Source organism: Gouania willdenowi, chromosome 10 (assembly GCF_900634775.1).
Source record: "Gouania willdenowi chromosome 10, fGouWil2.1, whole genome shotgun sequence".
In the NCBI taxonomy this organism is placed as follows: domain Eukaryota; kingdom Metazoa; phylum Chordata; class Actinopteri; order Blenniiformes; family Gobiesocidae; genus Gouania; species Gouania willdenowi.
Window position 1 is genome coordinate 3609274 of NC_041053.1, and position 16103 is coordinate 3625376.

Consider the following 16103-nt stretch of genomic DNA (forward strand, 5'->3'; position numbering starts at 1 on the left):
ATCTAATCATTATTTTGAATTTTCTCGTAGTTTAATGAGATATCTTTGTTAATAATTGACCAACTATTTTCCTCCTGGCTACTTGTTTGTCTCCATTAGTCTTAATGCTGACCTTGCCAACACTCTATATCTCTTTTCTTGAAAAGAAAACTCACTCACAGCATCAGAGGCCAAAGCACATCCCCCCTAGCCTTAAACCTTATCGACCGTGCCATAAGAAAAGGCTCTGCTGTGTAAAACAAGCTGAACCAGGCCTTCAAATGAAGAAAAGCTTCCCAGGGAGCAGCTCAACAGCAAAAACAATGCAGTGCTTTACTACAAATCAGAGTGCGCTTCGAGTCATCGCTGAGCTGTCGGCGCTGTGATTGATGATGTCATGTTGACCCTCCATAGGCTTCTCAAAGCACAGCTTCCCTTTTAGCTGAAGGCAACTTCCTTGGTGCCTTTCTGTCTCTCTGTTTGCTACTCACTTTGACTCCCCTTTGCTGGGGGGCGGACTTTTTTATTCTCTGTGTCACTTCTGCTCGCTCCCTGACTCTCGCTGACGCCACATCCAAAGGTCTTGTGCTTCAACGGGTCAAAACATCATGTGACTGAGAGATGTGTTCCCTACCAGCGCTAAGAGGACAGTGTCCAATGTTGCATTAACGCTGACAAATAGCTCGTCATTTTTTTATGGCTGACTTGTGGCCCTTCGGCCACGTGGCCTCACTCTAATACTGAGCGCCCCCTGAAGTAAATGCACAAAATGAGTTAAAACACGTACAAAGTTACATAAATATATACAACTCCAAAAACTCAAAATGCCAACAAAAAACCCAACACCTTATGAGAGAAAAATTATAAAATAACAAAACGATAACAAAAACACTAAAAGCCAAAAATGACAAAAGAAATACACAAATTGGCTCATAACACACAATACAATAAAAAACCAACAAAATAAGAGGAAAATTCGCTAAACGACTTCAAAAACACACACACAAGACAACAACAGAAAGTGCAAAATGAGAACAAAAAATGACACAAAACGTTCACAAAAAATGAAACAAAACAATATATTACACCAAAAACACATGAAATGAAAATCCAAACTCATTGTTCGTCCCTGTATTAATGCTCAGATTGGTCATTATTCTAAATGCTGACATGAATGTTGATAATGTGGGAAATTGTACTCAAGTACAAGTAAGACATACATAAAATAATCAAGTCCAAGTAAAAAGTAGCTCAATTAAATAGTACTGAAAGTAAAAGTTACCTTCACCCCCCATGTTTATTGTTATATTGTTTGTTGTTGTTAATAAATCTTGCCACGGTTCCCTTGTGTAGCCAATTGTACATTTACTGTTGGTTAATAATTTTTTTTCTCCGAGATTAGTTTCTAGGTTCAAGTGTGAGTTGGGAATGATTACTAAGATGTGCAGAGAATAGACAATTTGTTGTTTATAGAAAATAAGTACCATGGATTTATTACATTACAGAAAATAATAATAAACAAAAGTGGTCTCAAAACAGACTAGAGTTCACCCGCTGGGATTTAGCTCAGTTCATAAGGCGTCACAGCCTGGGGAAAAAAATAGTTCCACTCAAACGAAAATGAAGTTGGTCCTACCACCCTGGTAGGACTGAAGTTCGTTGGGTTGGTCCACTGGAAGAGAACCTAATTAAATAAAGTTGACCCTACCACCCTGGTAGGATTGAAGTTCCTGCGTTCCTGGTAAGAGGATCGGTGCGGCGGTCCTACCGCTCTGGTAGACCTGCAGTTCACCGTCCACTACGTCATCTCCGTGGGTAGCTCACCATCTTTAGATCCATGGGGGGGGGTTAAAAAACCTGGCCTATACAAAATAAGCCACATTTAATAAAAGGTTTTCTTTCGTCTCTGTGCACAGTCAAAGTCCATAGGTGCATCAATCATTAAGGTACACCATATAATTTAAGAAACATTTAAATGTAAATTATGAGCAATTAATGCAGCGCTTATCATTAACTTGCTATAAAATACATTCATATTAAAATGTTTCATACTTCAAACTTTATATTAATCCGAAGCAGAAGAGGAGGAAAAGTTTGTCACGACGACGCTGTAGCGATTACGTCTCCTTAAGCACTCACCGATGCAGTCTGAGTCGCCTATACAAAGTCCTCCGTTCTGCTGCCGATCGCTCCTTTTGTCAGGTGCAAGGCACAACCGCTGGTCTGCACAGTTAGTAAAGTGCTGTCTGCTGAGCACCGGGTGCACGTGCTACCGTTCATTTGCTGCGGTTTCAGCTGCTGCTTGATTCTTTCCCGTATTCAAGCCTTCTCCTCCCGTACCTCATGCTTCCTGTTTATACTAGGATACTGGTCTGTGATTGGCTGGCGTGTGTGCGTGTGGATGAGTGACGTCAATGCAGTCTATTAGTGCGGTGAAATAATATTGTATATAAATAACTTAAGAGTAGATGTTATAATAAATTCACTTCTGCTAAATATAATATAATTAAATAATATAAATATAATACATTTCTTTATGACGTGGGTTACACTTGCATACAGTAAACATCTCATGTATAAACTTAAAAAAGAAGAGAGGAAATCTACCACAAATGGAACTTAATTTGCTGTATTTTCCTCAAAGGCATCTGTATAAAATAAAAGGTTAGTCTTTTTAAAAATAAAATAACCCTAATTAGTTTTGTGTCTGTTTTGGTGCGGTGCATTAAGTTTAATCTGATTGGTTGGTTATGATGTGATGCATTTCATTGTTGGCTGATCATTTCATTTTTTGTAGTTTCACTATGTCTGTTGATTATTTTAAAACAAAAAAATACAATTTACTTAGTAACTGTTGGGTGTAAAAATGTAACAAATTACATCTTTTAAAACATACTTAAGTATGTAACTTATTGATTTAGAAATATACTCAAAACAGTACCTATAAATACAACTCAATTACAATAACGTGAGTACTGTAACGTAAAGTGTTACTTTCACCTCAACAAACTGCAAGTATTTTTCTTTACACATTAACTCCAACCTTTCATCCAGCTCTCCTCAGTGGTTGGAAATGCCCACATTTTCCATTTTTTTTTACAGTCTCCAGCCAAGTTTGTCCAATGAAGGCAGTGCCATATCAATAACACTTGGATTGCGCAGTAAGCCAAGCTGTTGAAGTGGGAGCATTCTTCACAGATTGGATGCATTACTATGCAGCCACTAGCGGCTCCGCTCCGATTCAGGTGACAGCCCGTAATTGATTACAGCCTCCTGTCATTACAACACTTAAAAACGTAACCATTCGACCAACTACAGACAGCAATACTAACCCAGCAACTGCCAGCAATGTGGATGGAATGCATTATTAGTTTGTTGAAGTATCTAAAGAGTCAATGTAGCCATAGCATCTAAACTTTTTTACATAAGTACAACAGTTTTACAGCTGAATCTTATCATACCACAAAACATGCTCTGACATGACCCGCTTCACTATTCAATAACCTTTGCAGCAATCTGTGTTTGGAACATCACACCACAAAGTTAGTACTCTCTTGTTTTTACCACCTGAGGAATACTTCTAGAATATGCTGTTTTAAATTTTAAATTTAACATGCTTCCATCTTTTCTCCTTTAGATTACCGTAAGAACCTTTTTACCTGCATCAACTAAAATTCCATGAACCGATTGTAAATTGTCCCGAACTCAACTGACAAATTTGACCATATTACCCGTTTTAGTGTTTTTACACTGGCACCCAGTATCCTTTAGGGTTGATTTTATTGATTGTTTTTAAGGCCCTAAATGGCCTTGCCCTAACTAACCTCACAGAGCTTTTAGTGCCTTTTGCTAACTAAATGGGCCAATAATAGCACGTGAACACAAGCAACCAATGAACCTAAATATTTAATAAAAGAATGATGAATCAGCGTTTAAGAAGCATGGACAACCCCCTGTTACGGAGCACTTCTGTCTCTCACTCCGAGTGACAGCTGTCAAATCTGTTGTGTTTCAGCACAAATTTAGAAACTCTCATCACAAAGGTCACAAAACTTTTAGAACATAAAAACCCACAAATACAAAATATTTACAAAGTTTTACACCCATAAGGGCATAACTCTTCTACTGATCAGTAACAGTTTTGTCCAAAACAGCCAAATGAAACAGCCATGGAGAACTTTGTATCCTTGCAACTTTTTTCCATATTTCACAGCCATGGCCTGTCTTATCTTTCATAAACCTAGAGCAGCAGCTCATCTTAGCTTTGAACTGAGTCTCTGTCTTAATGTCTATATCAGAACTTTAACCGTGGTCTATTTCTCTTCTCTCTGTCTCTGAGTCCTTCTCATGTGTCCTGGATAGTTCTCCTCTTGTGTCCTGTCTGATGGAGGCAGGTTCTCCTGTGTGTGGAGGTTCAACCTGAAACTTGGTCAACGGGTTCCAAATACCCCATGTGTGTGTATCTGTTAATTTGGAGTAATTTGGTCATTTCAAAAATGTTTATTTCATTTTTATTTACCGGGACGGCCCCGAAATTAAACCTATTCAACTTTTGACCTCAGGGTGTGAGGAGGCGCTAGCGCGCCATCTATATCTATTTCACTGCACAGCTCCTCACACGAGCAAGAGTCACGTGTGCGGCCAGAGCCAATCGCTGTGCACACAGCCAAGCAGACACTGTTGTTTGGGTTAAAAAAAAGGTCACTATTAAAAACGTTTTTGTACCGCTAAAAGTTAATATTTCGTAGTTATTTAATATTATTCCCGTGATTCCAAACTTCCTTTAAATCTCGGGTCACAGATTTCACTTCCTCCTTCATCTCCATGAGTGTGGGCGGTGCCTGTGCTGATGGTCGTTACCTTATCACAAACATTCTGATTCTTCAAACAGAGGAATGTAACGTTTTTGTGAGCGGATGGGTCCACTCTGCGCAACTGTGAGTGTTTCTTCTTATATTATTCTATGTGCTAAGAAACAAACACACACACACGGCTGATGCTCGTGCATCACACACACACACACACACACACACACACACACACACACACACAGTATTATATTATATATTATCTCTATCTAATCTTACTACTACCGTATTATTGTCAATGCTATTCTTATATTATTCTTTTTTTTGTATTATTCTTTTATCTTATAGTGATTGGTATTCTCATTGTATTATTATTATTGCTGTTACCTTATATTTTTATTGTATTATAGTTACTGGATTTTCATTATATTATTTTGTTATTTTTAGTGTATAATTTTACTACTAATGTATTAAAGTTATTGCTATTCTTATAATTACCATTATATTCTTTTTCATTATTAATATATATTTTTATTATAGTTACTGGTGTTCTTATTGTATTATTAGCATTGCTTTATTATCATTATATAACTTTATAATTATTTAATATTGTTTATTATTAATATTGTTTTTAGTGCATTATTATATTGTTTTGTTATTGCAATTATTACCATTAATATCATTACAACATTACTTTTATTACTATTACTACTTTCACTATTAATATTATATCCCTATCAACATATTTATACTTATCTAGTGGTGGCACTGGTGTGACCAACTTTCTCTGTTAGTCGAGGGGTTGTAGAGCATAGACATACATGCTTATGAATAGATGACTTAACTGGTGTAACGTAGTTACCGTAGTTACCGTGTCTATCTTAACAACCTTATTATAATAATAATAATAATAACCTTATTATGTGCAAGAAGTGTGTGATAGATAATGCACGGAGGAGATGGCTGGCACACACACACACACACACACACACACACACACACACACACACACACACACACACACACACACACACACACACACACACACACACACACACACACACACACACAGTATTTATAATAAAAATATATTAAATGAGTAAAATAAAACTAAAAACTAAATATTTACACAAAAAGTACACAAAATGACAACAGAAATGCATAAAATTATGCAAAAAGGCTCCAAAAACACACAAAATTACTCCAAAATACATACATTACAGAAAAATACACAAAACAACAAAATATGAAAAATATTTATACAAGATGTACACAAAATGACAACAGAAATGCAATAAAATATACGAAAAGGCTCCAAAAAACATACATTACAGAAAAATACACCAAACAACAACAACAAACATAAGAAAATGGCTCAAAATACACAAAACTAAATATTTATACAAAAATACACAAAATAACAACACAAATGCACAAAACTACACTAACAAAGATACAAAAATACACAAAAAGATTCCAGGATCACACTGCAATGCCAACAAAAAACAATAATTATACAAAAAGACAACAGAAAGATAGAAAAATACACATAATGACTAGAAAAAACATACATTACAGAAAAAATACATCAAACAAAAAAAAAAATATAAAAATGAGTAACAAAAACAATAATTATACAAAAAATGCTCAAAAACACAACAGAAAGATACAAAAATACAGAATTATACCTCTTATGCTCCCACATGAATGCATACTTCTGACGGGCACTGTACTAGTATTATAAACTGACATATAATGACACTGGAGAACAGATAATAAACTAGCATTTAGCTAAATGCAAAAAAAAAAAAAAAAAAACCTTCCAGTGATGAATAGTGACTTAAAGCCTTTGACCTGAGAATGTTGGACCCTCTGAGCTTCTAAATGCTCGAGGAACGCTAGACTTACGTAAGCGTTGGTTGCCTTATGTTAGAGAATTCATGGGGTCAATGAATCATAAATGTCATGTAGTCACATCAAGAGAATTATCAGGATGATAGTGACAACCCAGAGCTCAGTGTCTCTTTTGATTCAGGGCCAACACACTGGAAGGGTCAGGGGTCACCGAGCTCAGTGCCTTACAAACATAATGCTAGGTTAAAGATAGCACAGAGATGGTATGTAACATACAGTGGACAGTATTTTCTTGTTTTCATCCAAACTGACCAGAATGAGTCATTTAAAAGGTTATGTTATTTAACAGGCTAATGGCTTCAGGTACAGCCAAACAGCAACTATTGCTAACATCAATGTCCTTTGTGAAGAAATGTTTCTGAACTTTTTTTCTTTTTAGCTCTGACACCTGCTGTGCTAATAATCAGAGTTACAGCTAACAGGTAGCATTAATGAAAGGTGTTTTATACCAGCCTTTGCAGTTTGCTGCAGTCAACAGACCATGTGTTGGAAATCACATACTTTTTTTTTTTTTAGTATGGAAATCACATACTAACATTCTTACTAAGTGTGATGTCAACATATGTACAGTATGTTCACATTAGATAGTATGAAAAGATTGAGTAGGTGAGAAATACCAGGATGTATACTTTATGGGGGACATTTTTAAGTGTGCACAGTGGGCACAATAATCACACTCAATCGTCCCATGATGCATTGCGAGGGGAATGTAAAATGGTCCTTGGACCTGCTTTAAGCTAAAAATCAAACATTACCTTTTAAAAATAAAAGCATCTATTCCAGCCTTCCATTAGTTTTTTTTTTATTATTATTTTGTAAATAGGGCTCTTGTTTCGATTCTGAGAAACGTCTCAATGTCCCGCCCTAAACAGCTTCACTTCTTCCCACTGCCTCTGCAATCTACCAGAAGCCACGCCTCTACTTTTCTGCACACGCATCGCGGAACATAACAAGGTTGCATTGGGTCGCATTGATATAGGTCTATGTTCAGGTAAGAGCCAAAGTCATATTTACCTGTTTGCTGTTGTGACGCGCGGCCTTGTATACGTGCACAGTTCATTCACTTTGATTGACAGTCTCAAAAACAGGAAGTCAAAGCCTATTGGCTGGGCACACTCGGCGATCGTTTCCATTTGTATAGGGTTCTATAGGACGAAAGTGGGACTTATATACATTGATGTACAGTATATGAATGACCACAATGGAGGGTCTCTGAAAATGTGTCAAATGTGTGGTCACTTTCTCACTTCACATGTTTTCAGAACTTTCAAAGGTGGAAAATCATCAGAGATATTTAGCCTCAGTGTGCTTCAAGTTTTTGGTGTTGTAGTTTCCAAATGCATCTTGGGAAACTTGGAAGTATACTTCAGTGGGAATGCTCACCATCCTATTAACACGTGTATTATATAGTCGACAGTATATACTCATTGAGTACGGAGTATGCCATTTCAAACACACCCATGTCTGACAAACTTTAATTTGGCCCTTCTGTCTGCATTTGGTCAACGGGGATTAGGAACACACACTCTTCTCTAATTGGTAAATATTGTATTTGTTCATTGGCAATTTCTTCAGATTTTCTTCCCCTCTACAGAAAGCAGGTGATCTATAAATGTTTGGCTTTTTCTATCAATGTGATGCAGTTTTCCTTAAACGTTGCAGCCTATCAATCAACTGATTAAACAGGCTTTGTGGATAAATGAGCAAACCTTAAGATTGTGACTGAATCCTATGACTTTGGTAGTTTCATTTTTTTCTAGGCTTTCTTTTCAATCCATTTGTTAGCTAGTTTGTCTGACTTTAACAGGTTAGCTACAGTGACTACTGGTACAAGTGCAATATCATGGTCATACACCGTTTCCATTACAGTTTTTCACAAAATAAAAGTGACATTTCTAAAGTTTCCACAAAGTCTAATGTATCTTTGACATTCCAAACCTCCTGAGAACACTCTGCATTCCTTTATTGTTTCATGTCTAATGTGGCACTAATCATTATCTACCTATAAAAGCAAGGGAGGTCTGTGTGTGTGCGTGTGTGTGTGCGTGCATGTTGAGCAGATATCTCCCTGACGCGGTGCGAGTTCGACCTGAAACTTGGTCAACGGGTTCCAAATACCCCAAGTGTGTGTATCTGTTATTTTGGAGTAATTTGGTCATTTCAAAATGTGTATTTTAATTTTATTTCACTTCTGGACGGCCCCGAAATTAAACCTATTCATCTTTTGACCTCAGAGTGTGAGGGGGCGCTAGCGCATCATCTATATCTATTTCACTGCACAGCTCCTCACATGAGCAAGAGTCACATGTGCGGCCAGAGCCAAACGCTGCAAAGCAGACACAGACTGTAAACACACGAGTGAGAGAGAGGGAGATAGTTTAGACCGAAACGCGGAGCTCTCTGAATCATTTGATCATTTGAAACCATCAGCCACTGGTGAGTCTTCTGCAGACAACTTTCCCATTGTTTAAACCATATAAGTGTTGCTCAATAACGCGCTGTTTCACTAAAGTCGGTATTGAACTCAACCTGTTCTATACTCCATCTGGAAAACTACAGATTCTCTGTGGCGCCGTGCATGGAAGCTAAGCTCTGACCACTCGGTTCAAAGGTAAAAAATGATTTTTGTTTTTTAAAAAAGGCAGCAGAATAGTAGACAATACTTTAATTTACTTACTCATTCATGTAGTTTGGAGATTTACATTTTGTTTTGCGCAGTTTTGTTACTTTTCTGATTGGCGCTACAATGTCTATGGAGTTTCGTTATCAGCGTCTCAAACATTTCACGTAACACACACACACAGTATTTATTTATTTTTTTATTTATTTAAATATACTAAATGAGTAAAATAAAACCCAAAAAATGCACGAAAAGACAACTGAAAGAATAAAAAATACACATGACTCAAAAAGACATACATAAATACAACAAAAATATGAAAATGACTATTTTATATTTATACAAAAAATACACAAAATGACAACAGAATAACACTAAAATGGCAACAAATAACTATAATTATACAAAAATGCACAAAAACACAACAGAGAGATACACAAATACACATAATGACTCCAAAAAACATACATTACAGAAAAATACACCAATCAATTAATATAAAAGTGATTAAAAAAAACAACAAACATATTTATCATGTTCATGTCCCATAGAATTAAATCAGGGAAATCGCACACGCTGTTTTATTTTTCACCCACAAATAAACCATTTATAACACTACAGAGCACACAGTATGTACACCTCTTTGTACATCCAACCTTCAAACACATACTCATTTGACCATAAATAACTGTACTTTAGCTCCCACATGAATGCATACTTCTGACAGGCACTGTATCTATTTCACTGCACAGCTCTCTTCCAGTGCGTGTCAGCTGAGTTTGGCCCTGATCTCACTCCTGTGGACTTCTCTTTTGAGAAAAAAGTATATTTTGACTGTTCCTTATTTGGCGATGATGTCATTTCAAAACGTTAGTTTGACCGTACGCTATTTAGACCGGACGGACCTCACCAGGAAGTGATTGACGGCAATGGCTGCTGTGTTGAAAGCTACAAATTTATCTGCAGCGCGTGTGAAAGAAAGAAAGCATATATTACAGAAAAATACACCAAACGACAACAAAAATATGAAAATGACTCAAAATACACTAAACTAAATACGTATATGAAAAATACACTAAAATGACAACAGAAATTTACAAAACTACACCAAAAAGACAAACTAAAATACACAAAATTATTCCAGAATCACACGACAATGGCAACAAAAAACAATAATTATACAAAAAATGCACAAAAAGACAACAGAAATATACACAAATACACATGACTCCAAAAAACATATGTTACAGAAAAATATAAAAGTGATGATGAAGTCATGCACATGTCCTATAGAATTAAACCAGGACAATTGCACCCACAAATATACCCCTTATGCTCCCACATGAATGCATACTTCCGACGGGCACTGCACTAGTTTAGTCTAATGCTAAGAAATGTCTGCGTCTCCTCTTCTGTCCACACGTACCGCACCATGTTTTCTCAGAGAGAAGTGGTCATGTGACCAGGTACGTCACGTTCTGTGATGTGTGATTGTGTAAAAAGTGTTTCCATTGAGCTTTAATCACACATTTTATATGGAAACGTCTGAAATACTTCCTCATGGAAGAATAAAAACTATTTAAAGATATTTGAGGATTTTTTTTTCTTCATGTTTCCAATTTATTTGTTTATTTATTTTCTATTTTCTTGCTTTGCAACGTACAAGACAATACACCTGAACAAACAACCTGACAACATAGATCCAGGCAACAGTATTTACAGTTTCTTGCAGTATAGGTGTGTGTGGTAAGGATGACCGGCAGACAGACTCGAGAGTAGAAATACGTTTCAAGCTTTTTCTATTTAGTTTTCTTCCTTGTCAGGTGCAATATATTTACAGTGAAACCCCCAAAACAGAAAACCAAAAACTTGAGCAAAACAAAAAGAAAAGGGCATTGAGATGTCAGGCTATATTTTTGCAAATCCTGAACATGGACTTTACCCTCTGTTTGTTGCCATCAGTTTTAACAGGTCTGCTCACTCAGGGTCCTCTCTAGCAACTGAGGCTGTGCTTCCTTTATAGGCAGCCTCTAACTGTAACTCCTCCCACAGACAAACCAAACCCCATCTAAAATCAATTAACTCAATAACAAACCAAATAATCATACAAGCAACACACAAAACAACAAACCTTAATTACTCAATCATACATCATAACTTCATGTAAATTAATTCACCTTAAATGTTTTTAAAATCCAAAACAAACAAAAATTACACAAACACCCCTGTACAAATGGTTTGACCCAACACCAGCCCAACAAACACCCCTATTTACATGAGTTGGGTTAGTCCCTCTGGTTTCCTGAAAATGGAAGTGCTCCTGTGACCATGGTGGTGAGTTAGCTGCTAACCAACAAACACATATGCTGGTAGGCCTTTCCCTGCATAGATGCTGAGGTCAGTAACTAACTGTGGTTACTGTGTGAGCGTCAGTGAGTGTGTGTGTGTGTGTGTGAGATAAGATATAAAAATAATTATGGGAGTAATAATAATAATAAATATATATACACACATATATAAAAATAAATATAAAGTAAGAAAAACGGAGGAAAAATAAATAAATAAATAAATACAATTTACATAATCCAATATATAATGGATATGTATATAATATCCATGATATAATAACAAAATACATATAATAATAGCTGACATAATGATACAAAGATGAGTTTTATATACACACTAAAAAATGGTCTGACAGATGTATATATATATATATATATATATATATAAAGAAAGTACAGTAAAAAATGATGTGGCAGCCATGGAGATGAGAAATAAATGTATTATGTAAATGGTTTTCTGGTTTGGATGAATCTGGGATAAGGGAATTGGTTCTCAATAAACTACGGGGCTGTTATTTCATGTTTGTAAAAAGTTAAAGAGGGGGAACCAAACAGAGAGGGGCTCTACTCCTGAGTTTAGAGCAGTGGTTGGTGAGTGTTCTAGTGAGATGTGTTCTATGAGTATAAGACTTTTAGAGTTTTTTTTTTCTAAATTAAGATGTTTCCATTATCAGTTTTTATTGAACTATTTACATTTTCTCACATTTCCAAGAGTGATAGAAACACAGCTATAGATATTAAAGTGTTTTTTATGTGAAATGAAATGTCATATTAATTGAATATTCTCCCATAAGCATAAAATAAAGCTTGACTGGAAACCACCATCCACTTAATCCTAATGAGACTATTGTGATGTTCACATCTAGTATCTCTCCAACCTGTTTAAAGAAAATACCATATGGATTCTTCTCATCTGATTGGTCCCTGTTTGTCCTTTAGCTGTGGCTTCAAAATGTGCTGAGAAAATGATCTTGTTTATTTCAAGTCAAAGTGGGTTAAAAATAAAAAATATCACTAAAGTTGTGTCGATAACTCAACTCACATATTTCTGCCATTTTGCATCCAACAACGCATATTACAGATGCATTCTTTATAATGGGAAGGTAAGGTAAACATTTAAAATACTGAAATTAATATTTTAAAAAGAAATGCAAATGTCTTTCTCCACAAATATGCTCAATGCATGCAACACAGCAGTGTTGTGATCCTTGGGTTTTAAAAATAAAACTCAACCCTCCAGAACGTAATGTATCTCCTTCTATTCTGTTATTTCTTCTCGTTGTTTAGTCAGCATGGTTGGCAAAAGCTCGTAATAACCCCAATGTAGAAGGCCACGTGAAAATAAAATTTCCAAGACAAAATAGATAGTGGGAGCTAGATTTAGTCCCCTAATAGCATCAAATGAGCTGTGTTTATGAATCATAGTGTGAACATTGGCAGCACCGTAAAGAACTGGAGCAGAAATAGAAACTCATCTGATGACATATTTAAGCCTACTTTCAATTAACATGTAAATTCAGGCGCGTATATGCAAACATGCACTCATTATAAATAGATCAAAAATCAATCTATAACCAAGACACACAATCCGAGCTTGTTAAAAACATAATAGGATAATCATGAAAGGCTGGTGGGAATATGTATGTTTAACTGAGACCTAGAAAGGAGAAATCACAGTCGTATCTTATGGAGAATGATGGTGTTAATTGGAATTCTTGACCATACTTACTGTAGCACGTTGGAGACTTTCCTCTAAATGACCCCAGAGGGCTTTAATCAGGGCTGAGCTGCTGTAATATTACAGATGTTTCTATTTTAGTACCATGGGATCATATTATAGAGGCTCGGGGCTGCTATGCATTTTCAATGGGACAGATGTTTGGCAACAACCTGGTGAACAATATGTGTGATATACTGTAAATAAACTACAGTAATAGTATACGCAGTAGGGCTGCTCAATTAATCGAAATTCGATCACGATTTCAATTATTACACCCAACGATTACAAAAATAACTTAATCGAGAATGTCCGTGTTCAAACAAAACACAAAGCATTGATGGTGCATTCAATGTGCCTCGGAAACACAAAACAGAATGAAATACAACATGAACAAAATCACCCCGCGACCCTGAAAACAGAAACAAGTGGGTCAGAAAAGTTATGGATGGATGGAAAAATCAATGCAGACACGCAGTGACCGATGCATCTCCATTTCACCCGTAAATTGTACCAATGCACCCTGAATTAATTGATACCGATATCTAGATACCGATTTGTATTGATTAATCTCCACATGCTTAATTTGCTGATCTCTGAGTGTGTAATAAGTCTGCGTGTGAATGTACACACGTTATTACACAGTCTCTGCTTTAGTTGCACATGGGCAGAACGACCGGAATTAACTTTGTTATGGCAATTTTTATATTCATCATCATATCGTCAAATGTATGTTCATGTGTACAATTTGTCATGTTTTAATACATGATGACTCCATTATTCTTTGCACTTTTGAACAGCTGAGTCATGTTAGATTAAACAGTACAGATCGTATTGTACTCAGTGCAACACAGAGTCTCTGCTGAAGGCCAAAACTCAAACTCACATGCAGATATACACGAACGCACACACTATCAAGGATAGATAAGAGTGGCGCCCAATCTTCCTCATAATATACACGTCTTCATCATCCTCAAATGTTTCCACTGTTGGGCGTCTGACCCCCTCCTTCTCCTCACCTCAGGGTGGAACTTTTCTGTTTTCTGTATAAAAGCTTAAGCTGTGAAACTGTTAGTTAGAGTGGGTCTTGCCTTTTTGCTCTGCCACGAGCCTTTTGCCTTTCATTCTTTCTTTTTTACACCTTTTTATTTAATTTTATAATAAATCTTTTTTATAAAATCATCAATGCCTCGCCTGGACTCCATCATTCAACCAGAGCAATAAATCATGTCTCCAAATGAGGTCAACCGCAAATTTGCCGTAACAACTTAAAGTGGAATTAAGTGTTTATAATAGAGATTAATTACTTAATTATGAATTAAAATCAGAATAAACCAGCACCCTAATTTGGATTTAAGTTTAATTTGGAATTACAGTACATTTGCATTATGAACTAAGTGTTTAGAAGGTACTTTTAAAGATAATTTAACTTTTATTCTGAATTAAAATGGAATTAAAGCTCCCATGTAAACATGGTCAATGAAGCTCCATTTGGTTACTTGGATATTTGCTGATTAAGTTAAATTAAATATGTTAATATTTATTGTTCTTACAGTAAAACTTCTGATACTGTGTTTGGACTGTCACCATCTGACCACATGCATTATTCCGACTGTCAGTGACTCTTCCAGGCTTTCATGCCATTTGAACATAGAGGTGTCCGTCCTGTCTGTCACACTTAGCTGTGGCCTTCAGGCCTGTTGTCTGCCATGTTTTCTGCTTTGATTGGATGTTTAAAGTCTTTGCTCTGAATATCTTAGTTTCCATGACCCCAGCTGTGCTATAGATACCTTTGCAACACATGCTTTTGAAATGCAAATCAAAGCTGTGTGTGTGTGTGTGTGTGTGTGTGTGTGTGTGTGTGTGTGTGCGTGTGTGCGTGTGTGCGTGTGTGCGTGTGTGCGTGCGTGCGTGCGTGTGTGCGTGCGTGCGTCTGAAAGCGTTGGATAAAACAACATGCAGACTGAGTGGGAAACATCCAAGGGGCCCACTTCCTTGGGAAGTTCTTGTGTTTTGTTTAAATACAATAAACATATTTATTATTCATTCAGCACCAATATACCTTATCCTGTTTACCCTCAAAGCGTGGAGACATTGTTTTTTATGCCTAATTTTACTTTCAAAAATGAGGCGCTGCTTTGGTCTGACGGAGGAATAAACTGCAAAATTGGTTCTTAATGCTCCAGGCTTTCTCAGTGCAGTGATGGATAACTGGAGAATAAATAATAAATACACCTGCGTATCATCTGCTAGCCTTGCTTACCTGTTTATCAAACTGTTTAAGACGAGGGAAATTATAATATATTTTATTTAAAGGTTTTGTGGAGGATGTTATTTTGGCTTCAATTTCCGGGTGGATCATCAATATTATTGGTCCTCCTAATTGTCAATCATTCTGGTGATATGTTTATGTAAAGCCGTCGTACGCTAGCTAGTTCTTGCTTGCTGCGCATGCACACTTTTCACTGACCGGTGACAAGTCTGACATAGTGGGAAAAGTGAAAATCTTCTTTCGGAAAGTAAGTTTGTACAGTATGAGCGATGCCGACACCAACCAACTTGTAAACAGAGCTGTGCACAAGGAAAACTGGGCTCCATCTTCCCAGTTCCCCTCCCCCTCACCCAGGTGTAACACTGCCCTCTCTTTTTCTATCACCGCAGCCCAAAAGGTATTTTAATAACGTGACTCGGGCCGTTATCACAGTTTTACAGGCTTT